The sequence below is a fragment of the Felis catus genome, chromosome D4, assembly GCF_018350175.1.
Source record: "Felis catus isolate Fca126 chromosome D4, F.catus_Fca126_mat1.0, whole genome shotgun sequence".
In the NCBI taxonomy this organism is placed as follows: domain Eukaryota; kingdom Metazoa; phylum Chordata; class Mammalia; order Carnivora; family Felidae; genus Felis; species Felis catus.
In genome coordinates, this window is record NC_058380.1 from 87,743,396 (window position 1) to 87,759,103 (window position 15,708).

The 15,708-nt window shown below is 60.3% G+C and overlaps 1 long non-coding RNA gene across 3 annotated transcripts; it reads right to left on the reverse strand.

Annotated features, from left to right (window-relative positions):
• Positions 1-2,891: 2,891 nt before the first annotated feature.
• On the reverse strand, positions 2,892-7,920 carry LOC123381690. 3 transcript variants are annotated; one of them, XR_006589000.1, is made up of 4 exons: positions 5,571-7,920; positions 4,821-5,086; positions 4,243-4,442; positions 2,892-3,086 (listed from the first exon to the last, which is right to left on the reverse strand). It is a non-coding gene; the product is annotated as an uncharacterized LOC123381690 (long non-coding RNA). The 3 variants fall into 3 exon arrangements; XR_006588999.1 differs by having other exon boundaries at positions 4,243-5,086; XR_006589001.1 differs by having other exon boundaries at positions 4,239-5,086.
• Positions 7,921-15,708: the final 7,788 nt, after the last annotated feature.

Below are 15,708 nucleotides of genomic sequence, written 5' to 3' on the forward strand. Positions count from 1 at the left end.
GCTGCAGGGGGCTGGCTCCAGGCAGCCACAGCCCCCACCAAGCTTCGGCCTGCGTCTTTCTTGTGTCTCACTTCCCGTCCTAAGGCTTCTCGGATGCCCGGGGTGGGACACGCCTCCCTGCCCAGGGAACCCGCTCAGCAGCCATAGAGGCCCAGCCACAACACCCCACAGGCCAACCCTTGATCCAGGGCAGACATAGCCTTGGGATAAACGCCTCCCCCGTTCTTCCTCCGGTAGGTGGTCCTGAGATGCACATCATGAGAAATCTCCGACAAGCCCGAGGGACTGGCCACCCAGACTTTCCTAATGGTGAGCTCAATACTGTGTGTTTGTATCTGCTCTTAAGTTTGTTTTTAATGTCTATTTATTTGGGGGGGGGAGGGGCAGCAAGAGAGGGGGACAGAGGATCCGAAGCAGGCTCCCGTGCTGACAGCCGAGAGCCCGACGCGGGGCTCAAACTCACAGACCGCGAGATCACAGCCTGAGCTGAAGGTTTGACAGAGGGAGCCACCCAGGCGCCCCTCGTCTGGTGGAGTCTTAGCCCCCAGTACCTCAGAATGTGACTGGACTAGGACACAGAGCCTTTAAAGACGGAATTAAGGTAAAATGACGTCATTAGGGTGGGCCCCAATCTAACATGGCTGGCGTCCTTTAAGAAGAGGAAATTAGCACATAGACATGCACAGAGGAAGGACCGTGCGAAGACACGGGGAGGCGATGGCTGTGTGCAAGCCAGGGAGGTTCGCTTCAGGAGAAACCAAACCTACCCAGACCTTGATCGTGCCCTTCCAGCCTCCAGAACTGTGAGAAAACACACTTCTGTTGCTTAAGCACCCCCCCCAGTCCGTGGTGCTGTGTCACAGGCGCCCTGGCGAACGAATACACAGGTCCGTTCTGTGTGCATCCCAGTTTTAACAACCAAAGAAACTGAGGCTTCAAATGGCAAAGGACCCCCCCCCTCCCGCCCCGCCCGGGGGTGGTACAGCTGGTAAGAGGCAGGGCCCAAATTCAAACAGGGGTCCTGGGGCGGTGGAGGGCAAGCCCTTGACACTAGAGGTGCTAGGGAACCAAGGGAGAGCCTCTGGTCCAGAAATCCAGAGGCCCTTCTTCCCCTGCCCCCCACCAGCCGTCCACACGCTTTGATTGCCCTGCCTTTGGAGGACCCTCCGGCTCCCCTCCTCCGGGCCTCTGTTTTCACGGCTGCTGCTGCAGTGCTGAGCTCTTCCAGCTCATTCCCTCCCTCCCCTCCTCTGAAGGCTCTTCCTCACCAGCTAACTCGCTCACAGCGCACACGCGTGTGCACGCACACGCGTGTGCACGCACACGCACACGCGCACACACTCGGTGCTCACCTCTTTTCGGCAGCCACTCTGAGGCCTGCTAAGGCCTCCCTAAGGCCTGCTGCAGACTAGCTGCAGAGTGGCTTTGGGGATGCCCCCCCCCCGAAGACCGCACCGTGTCCCTCCCCGTGTCCCCAGTGCCCAAGTGAGCCCCCTCCTGCCTCAGCGGCACCCTGTGCCGAGCACCACGCTGGGAATCGTGCTCAGATCCTTTCACTGGCTCCGGCCCGCCCTGTGGCAGAGACTGGTATTGTCTCCATTTCATACAGGAGCCACTGGGGCCGGGAGAAGGACAGGGCTCTGCCTAAGGACTCACAGCAGTGAGCGGTAGGGCTGGGATTCATCCTGGCCAAACTCAAGAGAGTTGAATTTATTCCAAGATGTCACGGAACTCTCCCTGAGAGCGGACTGCAATTTGGGGCAGAGGGCAAGGACTGAGCAGGACAGCCAGAGGTCGCTCCCTCCCCCACCACTTGGCCCTTGAGAGTTCCATCCTCCAAAGGACAAGTATGAACCTCCGTCCAGTCTGCACTCATTCCTGTGTGGCCACCTGACCCTCAGGCAAAAGGGTGTTGTGTAGAGACCATTGTTGTGTAGAGACCATCAAAGATTCCACTCTGGGGGGGGTGGGGCGGGGGGGTGGCGGGGAGGGACGTAGGCAAAGACCAACCTTTTGCGAGCACCTCCGACGTGCCGAGCTTCTGGTCGTTTTATAGCAACGGAAGGGGGAACCAAGCCTGGGCTCTGACCCCCAGAGCGCTTGGTCTAGTGGAGAAAACACACCCAGTTATCCCACCGGCAGCTGTAACTTTCAGACTCAGCAGATGCTGGGACGGATGAAGGCGGTCAGTGATGGGGGTGGCAGGTCTGGAGAACGAGGAGCAGTTAGCCAGGTGAAGGGGGAAGGAACAGCCTGTGCAAAGGGCCTGTACAGGGAGGGACAGAGGGAGGAGACGGGGCAGACAAAAGGAGCAGGCCTGTGCACTGGAGCTGGTGGAGGCTTCTGGAAGGGGCTGGAAGGGCTCCCAAGGGCTGGGCTGTGCAGGGCCCTGTGAGCCACGTTAAAGGTTCTTGTCTATTCAGCAGAGATTTGTGTATTGAAGATCCCTGCCACCAGCTGTCCGGGATGGAGAATAGGGTCAAAGCACAGAAGCAGGTAGAAAAGCGAGGGGTTGGCTTGGGTCCAGGTGAGAGGGCCTGGGGAAGTGACAGCTGGCACGAATATTAAAAAAAAAAAAAAAAAAAAAAAGACCCAAGACTCCGCACAGGAGCGGGGCAATGACATCCAGTCTTGATTTCAAAGCGCGAGGGGGCCTCCGAGATGCCCAGCGTGTGGACACAGGGGTTTTACAGGAGCAGGGAAACAGAGGCCCCGAGAGAGGAATCGTCTTGCCCCCACGTGACTCTGCCGGGTCATTCATTCAGCTGAGTTTACTGAGTACCTACTAGGCGCCAGGCGCCGGGCTAGGGTCCGGGGATAATACAGAGACGAGCCAGACAGATCTGTCCTGCTGCGCTGGGTGGGGGGCGGGGGTGGGGGGTGGGGAGCTGGTGGGGGTGGAAGGGGGAGCCCAGCTGGACCTCCAGGGTCCTGAAGGCTGGGAGGGAGGGAGAGGGGGAGGGAGAGACAGAAACGCTAATGCGAATGACGAGATTACACTTCCCGAGAATTTTCCATCGCCAGACATTGTGCCCAGGCTTCTGCAAACGCGATCTCCTTCATTGCTTCGTGGCTGCGAGCGAGCCCTGTTGGGCCATTGTACAGATGACAGGATTAAGGGTCAGAGAGGTGGCCAGGCCAGGCCCCTCCCCCCCCCCCACCTTCCCACAGAGCCTGGTTTTCCTGCCTCAGGGCCTGACCAGGTCCTCCCCAGGTTCCAGACCTGAAGTTTGGGGGTGGGGGGGTGGGGTGGGAATGGTAGTACCCAGAGCGGGAGGGGGGGGGGTCCAGAAGCACCATCCCCTGGACACACCGAAGGTTCCAGCCCCTTCCCCCCATTCAGCGGAGGGGCCCAGGCTGGCTGGGGGTCACGGGGAGGTCAGGGAGGAAGGAAGGAGAATGTGGGGGGGGGCGTGTTCTGCTCTCTCTCCAACAACAAAGGAGCCTCAGTGAGTCTGCTCCGTGGGGAGGTGGGGGGAGGGGACAAAGGTGGGGAGCCGTGCGCTCTGGCCTCCCCTTGCTCCAGCCCCCTCCAAGGCCCAGTCTGGGCCAAATCACTGTCCTCCCCTCCACCCCCCATCACTAACTGCAGGAACAGGGGTGCCTGGGGGGGCTCAGACAGTTAAGTGTCCGACTCTTGGTTTCGGCTCAGGTCATGATCTCACGGTTTGTGGGTTTGAGTCACATGCATGTGACTGCAGCCTCCTTTGCTCATGCATCCAGATGTGTGAATTCATTCATTCATTCATTCATTCATTCATTCAGTAGTGTTCTGAGCACCTGCTCTGAGCACCCCAGCTGGGTGCTGGGGACAGGGGAGGACACAGGATTCTGGGTTCCCGCCATTGGGGGGGCACATGGCCTCAAAGAAGGACGCTCGGGAGCCATTATTGAACAAGGTGGTGCTGAGACCAGGGGAGCACACAGGAGGGAGGGACCACGTAGTGAGACCGGAGGGACGATCACCCCAGTAGGGGTGGCATTCAGGGAAGGCTACTTGGAGGAGGCGATAGCTTTCCAAGACCCAAAGACTGGACAGGGGCCTCAGGAGCCAGACGGGGCTGGGGTCTCGTAGGCCATGGTGAAGATTTGAACTTCTCCCTTGGGTAGGGAGGGGCTGTGAGCAGGGGAGAACCAGGTCAAAGGTAAACTTCGGAATGTTCTTCCACGCGGTATATACACCTGCCTACGCGGTCCTGTGCAAGCGAACCTGCACGTGTGCCCCCGTTCACAAGTACCTACACAGGGATACGCCTGCGTGCCCGGCCCCGCGCAGAGCTCTTCACAAACACGGCATCCAGTGTATCTAATCTGTGCATTTTAGGGAGGAGGGCACCGAGGCTCGGAGAGATGGAGAGATTTGCCCAGAGACGCCCGTGATGGCTCAGAGACTCCGAGCCTGGGCAACTTGTTTCCAGCTTGTGCTTGTGACCACAGGGCTCCTGGTGAAGACAGACAGGGGGTTAGAGGGCAGCTAATGTGTCCCTCCGCTCACCTTGTAGGCTCGGGCCCAGAGGCCCAGCCGGTCGAACAGGCTGTACTTGTTCCCTGGGGAAACTACAGATGGAAAGGCCCAGAGAAGGACCCTCGCATGACCAGGTGCCTTCATGAAGCTCCCACCCCTGCCCCTTGGCCCTTTAATCGTTTGCAAAGCAGGGTCACTCAGATTATTTCTTTTCTTTCTGGAACATCAGAGCTGGCCAAGACCCGGCTAAGCTGGAGGTGAGGTGGTGCATTCCTTCTGCATCAGTTTTCCGTGGCTGCTGTGACCCATGACCCGCAAATTTAGTGGCGTTAACGACACGCATTTATTCTCTTACGGGCTGGAGGTCAGAAGACCCAAGGCCAAGGTGTCGGAGGGCCGTGTTCCCTTCGTGGGCTTTAGAGGAGAATCTGTTTCCTTGCTTTCTCTAGCTTCTAGAGGCTGCCCCCAGTCTTTGGCTCGTGGCCCCTTCCTCTTTCCTCAAAGCCAACGGCAAAGCATCTACCGATTTCTCTCTCTCTGACGCTGATCTTCCCGCCTCTTTTTTGTCAGGGCCTTTCCTCACTCCTGCGTTTTATACCCGCTGCTGCACCTTGTTCGTGCCTAATAAAGAAGCACCCTTATTATGACATCACAAACGTGTCTTTAAAAAATCTTGATAGCTGTGTTTCAGGCACAGAAAAAGTCATGACCCACCCCGTGCCCTGCGTATGTGCACACACACACACACACACACACACACACACACTGCTGGGAAAAGGCTCGGGACCTTGGATGTTTGGACAAGCTGAGGCTGGAGCCTGCGGGGAATCTGGAGGGGGCTTGGCAGACGGGTGACCGGTGTCTAAGGAGCTTCAGGAGGTGGCCTCTCTGAGTCGCCTTGGATCAGGCCAGGCTCGGCCTGGAGGCCACAGCCCGGGCCCCGAGCCAGCCCAAGGGGCAGGGGGAGGAACCCATATCGAGGGGCACCCAGTCCATTAATGGGGCACCTGGAGACAACAGCACATTCAGTCAAGTCAAACACCATAGAGACAATCAGCTTTGGAGCCAGAGGGCCTTAGGTTCAAATCCTAGCTCTGCTACTTACCGGCTGGGTGGCCAGGGGCAGCTGACTTGACCAATACTCAAGGATTGTTGTGAGGATTATAGGAATGACTTCAAAGGACAATACTACATACACGTTAGCTGCTATGATGGTGGCAATGACCATGATTCTCCCTATTGTTATAAGCCGGGAGGCCGGGACCGGAGGCAGTCTGCCAGGGATCTCTTCCATAAGAGGTAGTCGGAAGAAAGGGTATTCTAGGCTAGCGGGTCAGGCCCTTTCTACTCCCGGCCACGTTGGGGCCAGCCCCGGCCAGCACGCCTCCTCCTCCTCCTCGGAGGCTCGCTTCCCGTTTCTCCATTCCCACCTCTGGCCAGTCCGTTCCAGGTGGTCTGAAATCCAGGCTGGGCTTTTCTTCTAGCCCAACTTAATCCCTCCGGCTTCTGTGGGTCCCACCCAGTGAGTCCCCTCGCCGGAGGAGTGGGGACAGCCTGGGCTGGGTTCTGTAGGTGCCCAGGTCCTGCGGGGTCCTGCTCCACCTACCCAGACCCTGCGCGGTCCCCCTGGCCTGTGCCACACCAACCTGCCCTCCCCCTCTGCGGCAGGTCCTTCCCGTGTCTCCCACTCACACAATCCAGCCCCCTCACGGTGCCCTCTGCCCTCCCACCACTTAACTCTCCCCGTCCTGGCCTTTGCTTCCAAGCTGCCACTTTCTCCAGGAAGCCTTCCCTGATGTCTGCCGCTGGGTGTAGTTCTATCATCATAGCCCTTATTTGCAGGTCTATTTTATTTGTCTGTTTCCCCCACTCGGGGATGGATCTGCCCTTGCCCCGCGCTGGCACACAGTAGGTGCTCAGTAAACATTTGTTAAAGGTGGGAAGGAGGAGATGAGTCCAGCCCTCCGGGAAACAGGAGAAAACGGGCTGAGAAGCTTGACAGCGGTGGGGGTCAGCTCTCCTGCCTGCTGCCCCCCACAACGGGAGCCCCCTGTTTTCTGTCCTCTCTCTCCTCTGCTGAACCCAGCAGACAGCACAGTGGGGTGGGCTGGGCTGGGGAAAGCGGGAGTGGCGGTGGTAGTAGTAGGGAGCTGCGGACAGAATGCCCAATGCCCTGGGGAGAGGAAAGCTGAGCTCCGAGGTCTCTAGAAAAGCTGGAGCTGGCGGGGAGGGGAGGCTGAGGCTCACATCTGGCTTTGCCCACCCAGGCAGGCGCTCCTGCGGGTAGCGCGTTCATCCCTGCGTCACTACCACCCCCTACACGCTGCCTGACCCCCCCCCCCATTCTCCTCCTCCTGGGGAGGCACTGGAGGGCCCCTTTCAGAGCTGCCCTGGGGTCTGTGTGCATGTACATAGCCCGTTATACGGTGGTGTGTGTGTGTGTGTGTGTGTGTGTGTGTGTGTGTGTGTGTAAACCTCAGTTCCTGAGACACTGGAACCTACTCGAGGCTCCTGGCCAATTTGCTTCTGTGTTTTTTAACTTATGGAAACCCCCCCCCCCCAAAGGAGGGTACCTGGGCCCTGTCTCCCTCTGAGGCGCCTTGGTTGAACAGAGTCCCAGGATGGAATCTAGCCTCGGGTGGGACAGGGGACGGGGGGGGGCTTTCTTTGCTGAGCCCTACCTAGCACTGCGCTGAGAGAGCCCCAGGAAACCAGCAGACTGAGCAGAGGGTTCAGCGCCCATGATGCCGCAGAGCATCATGGGATCCCGGGGCAGGGAATCAAGAGGCTGGGGCCGTCAGTGGTTGATGCCAAGGGCAGCAGCTGGGGGCCCTGTGCAGTCAGGACAAGGCCCCGGCTGGAGGTGGGGAGAAAGGTCACCCAGCTTTGTGATCCAAGGATATGGCGGACGCCTACCTGTGATGTACCCTAGGAGTCTGGAATTCTCTCCGCTGCCCCCCCTCACGCTGGCTTGCCCCAAAGGCTTCTTAGTATCATGACTGGTATGGCTGAAGGCCTCCTCTCTGTTTTCCCGGCGCCCACCCACCCAGGGCCAGGCAGGGGGCTGCGAGGGTGCCCTCCTGGAGCTCACAGCTAGGGGGCAGCAGGTGGAGGATTAGGAGAGTTTGTGGTGCGACGGTGCGGGGGGCGGTGGGGGGGGGATCGCTGAGGCCGTGGGGGCCTGGCAGGGGGGTAGGGGGAGCGGTTTCCGGGCAGGCCCACGCAAAGAGACGAAGTCCAGACCGAGGGGCCGACCCTAAGGCCGGGTAGTCAAAGATGGGAAGGGCGTTTCTGACAGGAGGAACAGCAAGGGCCCGGGACGGGGCGATATCGGGGAACCACAGTCGTTCCGTCCGGCCCGCGGGCCGAGGGGAAGCGTGGCAACGGGTGGCGGAGGCGGCGCACCCACCCGCAGGGCTTTGAACGCCGAGGACAGCCCGCCCCCTCGCTCCTGGGGCGGGGCTTCCCCCGCCACCCCCGCCACCCCCGCCACCCCCGCCACCCCCGCCACCCCCGCCTCCGTGGGCGGGGCCCGGGGAAAGGCTGGACGACCGCGGCCGCCCTTTCAAGTCGGCCTCCCGGAGGCTCCCGAGCCGGCCGGGCATGGGGGGGGGCCGCTGCGCCGACTTCAAAGCCCGGCGCCCCCAGCCAGATCCGGTTGCGGAAGGGGCGGGCGAGCCGGGGCGGGAGGCAGGTTTCGGCGGATTCCCCTTTCATCCCGCGGCTGGGCGGGCGCAGACCTCCGGGAGGCCCCGCACGTCCCTGCCGGGCAAGTCCGCGCACGGCCGCGAGCAGCGCCGCCGGGCCGGGCGGGGCGGCGCGACCTCGGGCCGGTCCCTGCCCTTCTCCGGGCCTCGGGCACCTCTCCCCCCGCCCCCCCCCCCCCCCCCGTGCCCAGGAAGCCTCGGCGCGGGGCCTTCTGGAGGGACGTTGGGGGACACCGGGGACGTCTGGACCGACGAGATCGGGCAGGGAGCCGGGGCCCGCGGTGGCGCACCTGCCCCTCACTCCCTCCCTCAGTCCGCGGGAGGGAAGTCTCCGAGCCCCCCCCCCCAGACCCTGCAGCGTTCCCACCCTACCCGCCCACTGTGCCCCGAAGCTTGAAGGAGTCCACGCTGCCCGTCCTTCCCCCGCGGTTGAGATTGAACACACCCCTTCTTGTGAAATCTACTTTCTGACGTCACAACAGTAACAACGATAATGGCCACACGCTGTCCCACCGAAGCCTCACAGGGTGGTTAGGGACATCCTTCCTCAGGTGAACAGCTTGAGGCCCAGAGAGGGGACTGGACTTGCCCCAGGTCGCACAACCAAAAAAAACCGGAGCCAGACGCACGCTGTGCGGACACGATGCCCTTGGTTCCCGTAGATTCTGCGCTCCGCTGTTCGGGCCCGCTGCCCCCGTACCCAGGACCCAGGCGAGGGGTAGGGTGAGGCCAGGATGGGAATAATGAGGGTCGATGACTGATTTGGCACGGACAGCCGGCAGCAGCTCAAGAGGAAGGTGTCTCCGTCGCCCCCATTTTACAGATGGGTAAGCTGAGGCACCGGGAGGTCATACGGCCAGCTAAGCAGCCGGGTCGGGTATTGACCTAGGTTTCTGTTGGCTCCAGGGACTTGAGGCTTAGCCGCTGCCGCGGGGGGTGAGAACCGGAGCGCTTGACCCCCAGAGCACTTAACCGTATGTCAGCTTCCAGGCCAGGAACCACCTGAGTCAGCCCCTGAACCCCAGCTGGGACGTGCTGGTCTGTGCCTGCTATTCAGCAGAGGGACAGAGGCACAGAGAAGTGGAGGATGGGCCGCAGCGGCCGGGAAGTGACAGAGGCCGACTTTGCACACGGCCTGTCTGGCTCCTGGGCCCCAGCGCTCCACTTGATAGCTTTGGTGGGAGCGAGGACTGCCGTTGCCATGGCCATCGGCCCACCCCCATGGGCCAAGCATCGCAGTTAAAGAGCCCTTGAAGGGTTTCTCCGCACAGGGCCTTAGCTGCCAAGAGGGGGCAGTTTTAACGGGCCTCCCCAAGGATGCCAGGTGCACTCAGGCTGGTGGGACGGGATGGGTGCCCGGGTATGAGGCGAATACCACCCCAACCCACAGATTTAAAATTCCTCCCTGGAAAATCAGATAATCAAGGAAGTCAACTACCGTGAAATGAGTATGGTCCCTGCCAGAAACCCAGAGGGAGCATCAGAACATCATCGCGTGGCAAGTGCAGGCGGGTGACCCACCCCCTCGTTCTGCAGGCCGGGAAACTGAGGCACAGAACATAGCAGGGAGAGTCGCACAGAGAGGATCCCTTCTCCTTGCCCAGCATGTATGGAGGGCCTCCTGTGTGGCGGACTCTGTCGACCCCCCCTTCTGTGGCTACGCCCTCGAGCTCCGGGCCTGCCGAGAACGGTCCCCGGTGTGGCAGTAACCTTACCGTTGTTCGCTTCTGACCCAGGAGGGTTTCCTCGAGGAGGAGACATCTAAGCTGAGACCTGATCTTAAGGAGGAGTCAGTGAAGCTGGTGAGAAGAACATTTCAGGCGGCGGGGAAGACATGTGCAAAGGTCCTGCGGCATGAAGGGGTTTGGCTCAGGAGAATAAAGAAACCAGAAGCCTGCGGCAAGAGTAAGGGGGGCAGTACATGGCGGAGAAGCCAGGAGGAGACAGAGGGGGCAGGACCCGGGTCTTGGGGGAGCCTGCCTCGGCCAAGTCAGTGCTGTGGGCTCAGCCGATGCAGGAGGCCAAGGGGAGGCCTCCCAGGGAGAGCCCAGGGCTACCCGGACTTGGTTTGGGCTTCTCAGAAGTGTGCTGTGGGCTGTTTGGACCACAGGACGCACAGCAGCTTGTGGGGGTTGGGCAAGACGTATCCTCCTCCGTGGATGGGGAGGGGGGAGAAGGGAAAAGGAGGAAGAGGGGCAGAGAGGAGGGAGAGAGGAGGGAGGGAAGGGGAAGGCCATGCCGGGTAGCAGTTACCGCAAGGAGGCGTCTGCATCACGGGGACCCCCGCTGTCGGTTCCTTCGGTTCCTTCCCTGATGGTAACACCACCTCTGCCAGTGGGGGTGCCCCTGTGCTGGTTCCAGGCCAAGGGAATCTCCAGGTGGGTCTCATCTGACCCTCACAAAGGACTGGACCCCTGTCACCCTGCTTGGCCAGACCCCAAGCCTGGCCGCTTAACCTGGGGCTCTCCATCCCCACGTCTCTCCGGACTTAACCCACAGGTTTACTCAGATGTCCGGCACCGTGTGTGTGTGTGTGTGCGCACACACGCGCAGATGTTAGGTTAGGAGTGCAGACTGGGCCAGACTGGTTGGCCTTAGATCCTGGCTTAGCCACTTGCGGGCTGTGTGACCTTGGGTGAGCGACCCAACCTCTCTGTGCCTCACTTGTGAGGAGGTAATGAGTTAATCTGAGAAACCCCATAGCACAGCCCCTGAAACAGAGTAAGTGCTCACTTTTAGCTACTAAAAGGCTGACCAGAAGATTCATTTAGGGACGGGCTCTACACTGAAGGGAGGGGAGTGGCGCCTGGGTGGCTCAGTCCCCTGGGTAAGGGTTCGACTCTTGATTTCGGCTCAGGTCGCGATCTCAAGGTTTGTGAGATCGAGCCCTTGAGACAGCGTGGAGCCTGCTTGGGATTCTCTCTCTTCTTCTCTCTCTCTCTGCTCCTTCCCCCCAGTAAATAAATAAACATTAAATAAATAAGTAAATAAACACACAAACTGAAGGGAGTGGGTCTGTGGATGGTCCTCCGAAGGTTCTAGAAGCTCCCGGAATTGACTGCAAAGCTTTGGGCGTAGGTACGTTTTTCTGAACTGAGAAAGAAGATCCTCAGCTTTCATCACAAAGTCTCACGACCCCCCAAAAGTTGAGCATCCTGGAGCCAGTGTGGACGGCGTCCCCTGTGCCTGGAGGGTCCACCTTTATAGAACTTTCGAGGGGCTGCGTGTTGCCCGCCCCCAGCTGGGTCCCTGCAGGTGGGTGCTAAGCTGTCCTGTAGACCCACCACCGGCACCCACACGTGGGGGTGGGGGGGGGGCATGTGTGCACAGAGACAATGAGCCCCTAACTCAAAGGGAAGTATTTTTAAGGCCAAGCAACACTGCACATTGTATCCAAACCGGCTCCTTTCTCCGGGATGGGGAGGCTTAGAAACAGACTTCAAAGGCAAGCTTTGAATAAACAAAACACAATAAAAATAACTCTGGGAACCCAAATGCTGAATCACAGCCCCAGGCCAGCCCTCCCTGACAATAGGCACAGGGCCTTAGGGCTGGGGCCTGGGGGGGCGGAGGCGGGGGGGGGGGGGGGCAGGCATCCTCAGTTGCCTCGATCCCACCCCCACTGCCCCCAGCAGGCCACCTGGCCCAGCCCCACCCTCCTGGCCTTGCTGGGACCCCCACCAGCTCCATTCTGGTGCCTCTGTCAGGCTGGAAGGGTCTTTTGCCCAATTCTTACCTGTTGAGGACAGGAGAGGGGCTGCGGGGGAGGCCTGGGTGTCTGGCCAAGGCAGGCGCTGTGCATGGGTGACCAGAACGCCCACCCTTGCTGGGTGACAGTCCGGATGTCTCCATCAGTAAAGTTAAACGACCCCCCCCCCCGAAAGAGCCTTCTATGGTATCTCAGACTGTGAAGTGAGAACACAAAGTGCAAAATAGTGTGTATGATACAGAACGTATGGAGAATTGACATTACACTATAAAAATAGAGGCCTGTCCATACTCCCTCGTCTGTGCACGGAGTATCTCTGGAAGGTGCCCAGGAAACAGGGTTACCTAGTGGGAGGGGCCAGGACTGGGTGCTGGGGGGGGTGCTGGGAGGGGTTTGTGTTTGGGGCTTGTGTCTGCCCATCTGCCCAGCCTCCCTCTGTCTGGCCTCTCCATCTCTGCCCAGCCAGCCGGAACTCGCCACAAGCCTTCCAACCAGCCAGGCGGGGGTCCAGGCTTCAGGCCAGTGCACCTGCGGGTGGCTCGAACCCTCTTCCTGGGCAGTCTGTGTGGCCCCCGCAAAGCACTCGCCAGTTTAACGTCTGTGTCCGGGACCAGCCACACAATTTGCAAGGCCCCAGGGCAGAACGGAAACGCGAGGCTCCTTGCTTACAGTCGATCGCGGGGGCGCCTCGCTGGCTCAGTCGGTGAAGCGTCCGACTCCTGATTTCGGCTCAGGTCAGGTCACGATCTCACGGGTTCGTGAGATCGGGCCCCCTGTGGGACTCTGTGCTGACAGTGCAGAGCCCGCTTGGGATTCTCTCTCTCCCTCTCTCTCTCTCTCTCTGCCCCTTCCCCGTCTCAAAATAATAAGTAGATAGATAGATCGATCCAAGTAAATAATTAAAATAAAATGGATTGAGAATTTCTAGATCACTCCAGAAGACCATTAAGCCCGGGGCAGGGCCCTTCTCCCGCAGGAGTCACACATCGGTGAAGCCGGGCCCCTCTGGATCTCCCTCACCAAGGCCCCCTGAGCTAGGAACACCGTCTCTTCTGTTCCCGGAGCCCAGGACGGAGCCTGGTACACAGTAGGTGCTCCATTAATGTGTTCTGTGAATGAATGAAGGAGCAGCAGCCAGCCCAGCCTGCTTACGGGGGCTGCAGCCCTGCCCTCTAGGCAGGAGGAAGTCGGAGCGTCTGCCCTGCACTCCCCGCACACCCGCCTGTGCTTCCCCCCCTCCCATCACGGCATGAGCCACTGTTACCTTCTCTGGAGCTTAGCTGTGTGACCCTAGGAAAGTGACTTACCCTCTCTGTGCCCTGTTCTTCATCAGTAACTTTGGGCTCGGGGCTCTACTGCATCCCAGAGTTGTGCCCTCCTTCCCGGATAGGTAAGCTTTAAACCTGGCCATCTTTCGACCCCTTCTGCCACCAGCAGTCACCAGCTCAGTAACTGCCACACGGTCATCATTCCTCTGTCGACTCCCGCCTGCGCTCTAAGCTCGGGGAGGGCAGGGCCCAGGTCTGTCCTGCTGGCCCTCGTTGATCTTACAGAATGGCTGTGGCTGTTACAAGTCACTCGCGAGCCAACCTGGCCGGGGGCGGGGGGGGGGGGGGGCGGTGGTGGCGGTGGGCAGGGGCATCTTCCCCCGGAGAACACAGTCCGGGTCCTCAAGGTGCCTGGAAAGTGTCTCAGCCAGCAGGTACTTGTAGGAAGATCCTTTTAGGGGATTGCTGGGCCCTGCAGCCGGGGGAGAGCGGGAAGCCTGCCCAGAGCCCAGCAGGGGGAGGGGGTTCCCTGGAAGCTTGGGGGTGTCACCGCAGTCCCCAGAGCGGCCAGGTGCAGAAAATAAACCAGGCAAACCCTGGTGGGTGAGTCATTAGTGGTCCCCAAGGCCCCCTGATGGGAGATGGCAGACAAGCCGCTCCTGGGGTCCGAGTGCACCCTTCAGGAAAGTTCCGGAGCCCATCCTGGTGGGTCCCATCCCTGCTTCTGGGTTGGACTCTGCCCAGCACCCAAAACTGGTTCCGATGGGCCCCGGGGACACAGTGAGCACGTCTTGCTTCCTGAGGCTGTTTATAGGAGAATGTTGAGGCTTTCACGGGGCTGCTTGGAGGAGGCAGCATGCGTTGTCTCCAAGCAGGGCTTAGATGGCCTTCGACAGGAGCCCCTGGAAGGTGCAGACCACCTGTCACTCAGGACATATTTAGGAGAGAATGACAAAGGGGCCCAGAGGGGCAGAAATGTTGGGGAGAGGGAGGGGGAGGGATTTAGATAAATGACAGACAAAGGCAGAGGGACTAGAAGGAGCAGTGGACAGCCCCTCATGGCTCGTGGAACACCGGCCTTTGCTTCTTTCCAGTCCTCTCTGGCCCCTTGCCCTCCCCCCACCCCCCCAGCCCGTGTTGGGACTTGTGGCACGAGCCTCACGGCAGACCGTGGCTGCCACCTCCCTACCCGGAGCTCCCCGTGGCTCTGTCCAGGTCTCACCGCGCCCCCATCTCATGCCCCCGGAAGGCCCAGGTGTCCACCCCATGCCCCGTGAAGTGGCTTGGGTCCCCCTCTGTGCTCCCAAAGCCACGGGACCCCCACCATAGCCTTGACACTCTGTCCCGGAATTGCCCCTTTGAGCCCATGTCCCCCGCCGGACTGTGGCCTCCTGAGAGCCGAGTTGATCATTCTGGTGCCTGCTGCGTGCCCAGGGCCCCGCCTATGTGTGGCACACAGTAGGTGCTCAACAAAGTGCCTTTGTAATGCAACGGGCTGAGTTCCCCAGGGCGGCTCGTGTCCCCAGAGCCCCACTGGGGACTGGCTTCACTCGCTAGAGGGACTTAGAAGCCTGTCTCGGGCTGGCCCCTCCGCCTGGAGCCAGGACAGCCTTTCCCACTTCATCCCCCCTGGGAAATCTTGCGACTCCCTGTCTCCACGCCCTCCCCAAATTTCCACCTCTCCAAATAAACCTCTCCCCCTAATCGAGGCTCCCGGGTGGCTCAGTCGGTTAAGCGGCCGACTTCGGCTCAGGTCACGATCTCGTGGTTCGTGAGTTCGAGCCCCGCGTCGGGCTGTGTGCCGACAGCTCGGGGCCTGGAGTCTGCTTCCGATTCTGTCTCTCTCTCTCTCTGCCCCTCTCTTACTCACACTCTGCCTCTCTCTTTCAAAAGTAAATAAACATGAAAAAAATTAAAAAATAAAACAAACATTAAAAAAAAAATTGTTTTAAACAAAAAAAACCTCTCTCCCTGATCGCGCCCTGCTTCTCCCCGGTGCCCTTGTGCTGGAGTGTGGACCCGGGCAGGAAGCGTCTTCCAGAACATTCCACCTCGCCCCAGGGGGAGAGGGAGCCCACACCGCATGGGGACACGGGCACCTGCTAAGTGACGCAGTTGTGTGTTGGTGTCATCGGCCTAATTTGAATCCTGACTCCGCCACTTAATCCGTGTGACCTTGAGAAAGAGCGTGACCTCTCTGGGTCCCGGTCCCAGCTGGCTTAGGACCCAGTCCCAGCTCCGGCTCCCACGTGTGTGCCAGCCTGGGCAAGACCCCTAATCTCTCTGCACCTTGGAGTCCTTATGAGCAAATGGGGCTCGGGCGACGCCCTCACCGGGGGGAGAGGTCCGGCGAGGTAGGGAGAGACAGGGGAGAGGAGCAGCCATTATCCTGCCTCTCCATCACTTCCTTCTGCCCTGGGTCAGGGGTCACTCCTCCCTCTCGGCCGCCCACCAGCCGGAACCAGCCCCCACGGCCGCCACCTGGGTCTGACACAGCTCTGCCACGTGGCCCGGGGCAGGGGCAGGGGTGCAGGGGTGCCGGGGATGGAATGGGGCCCG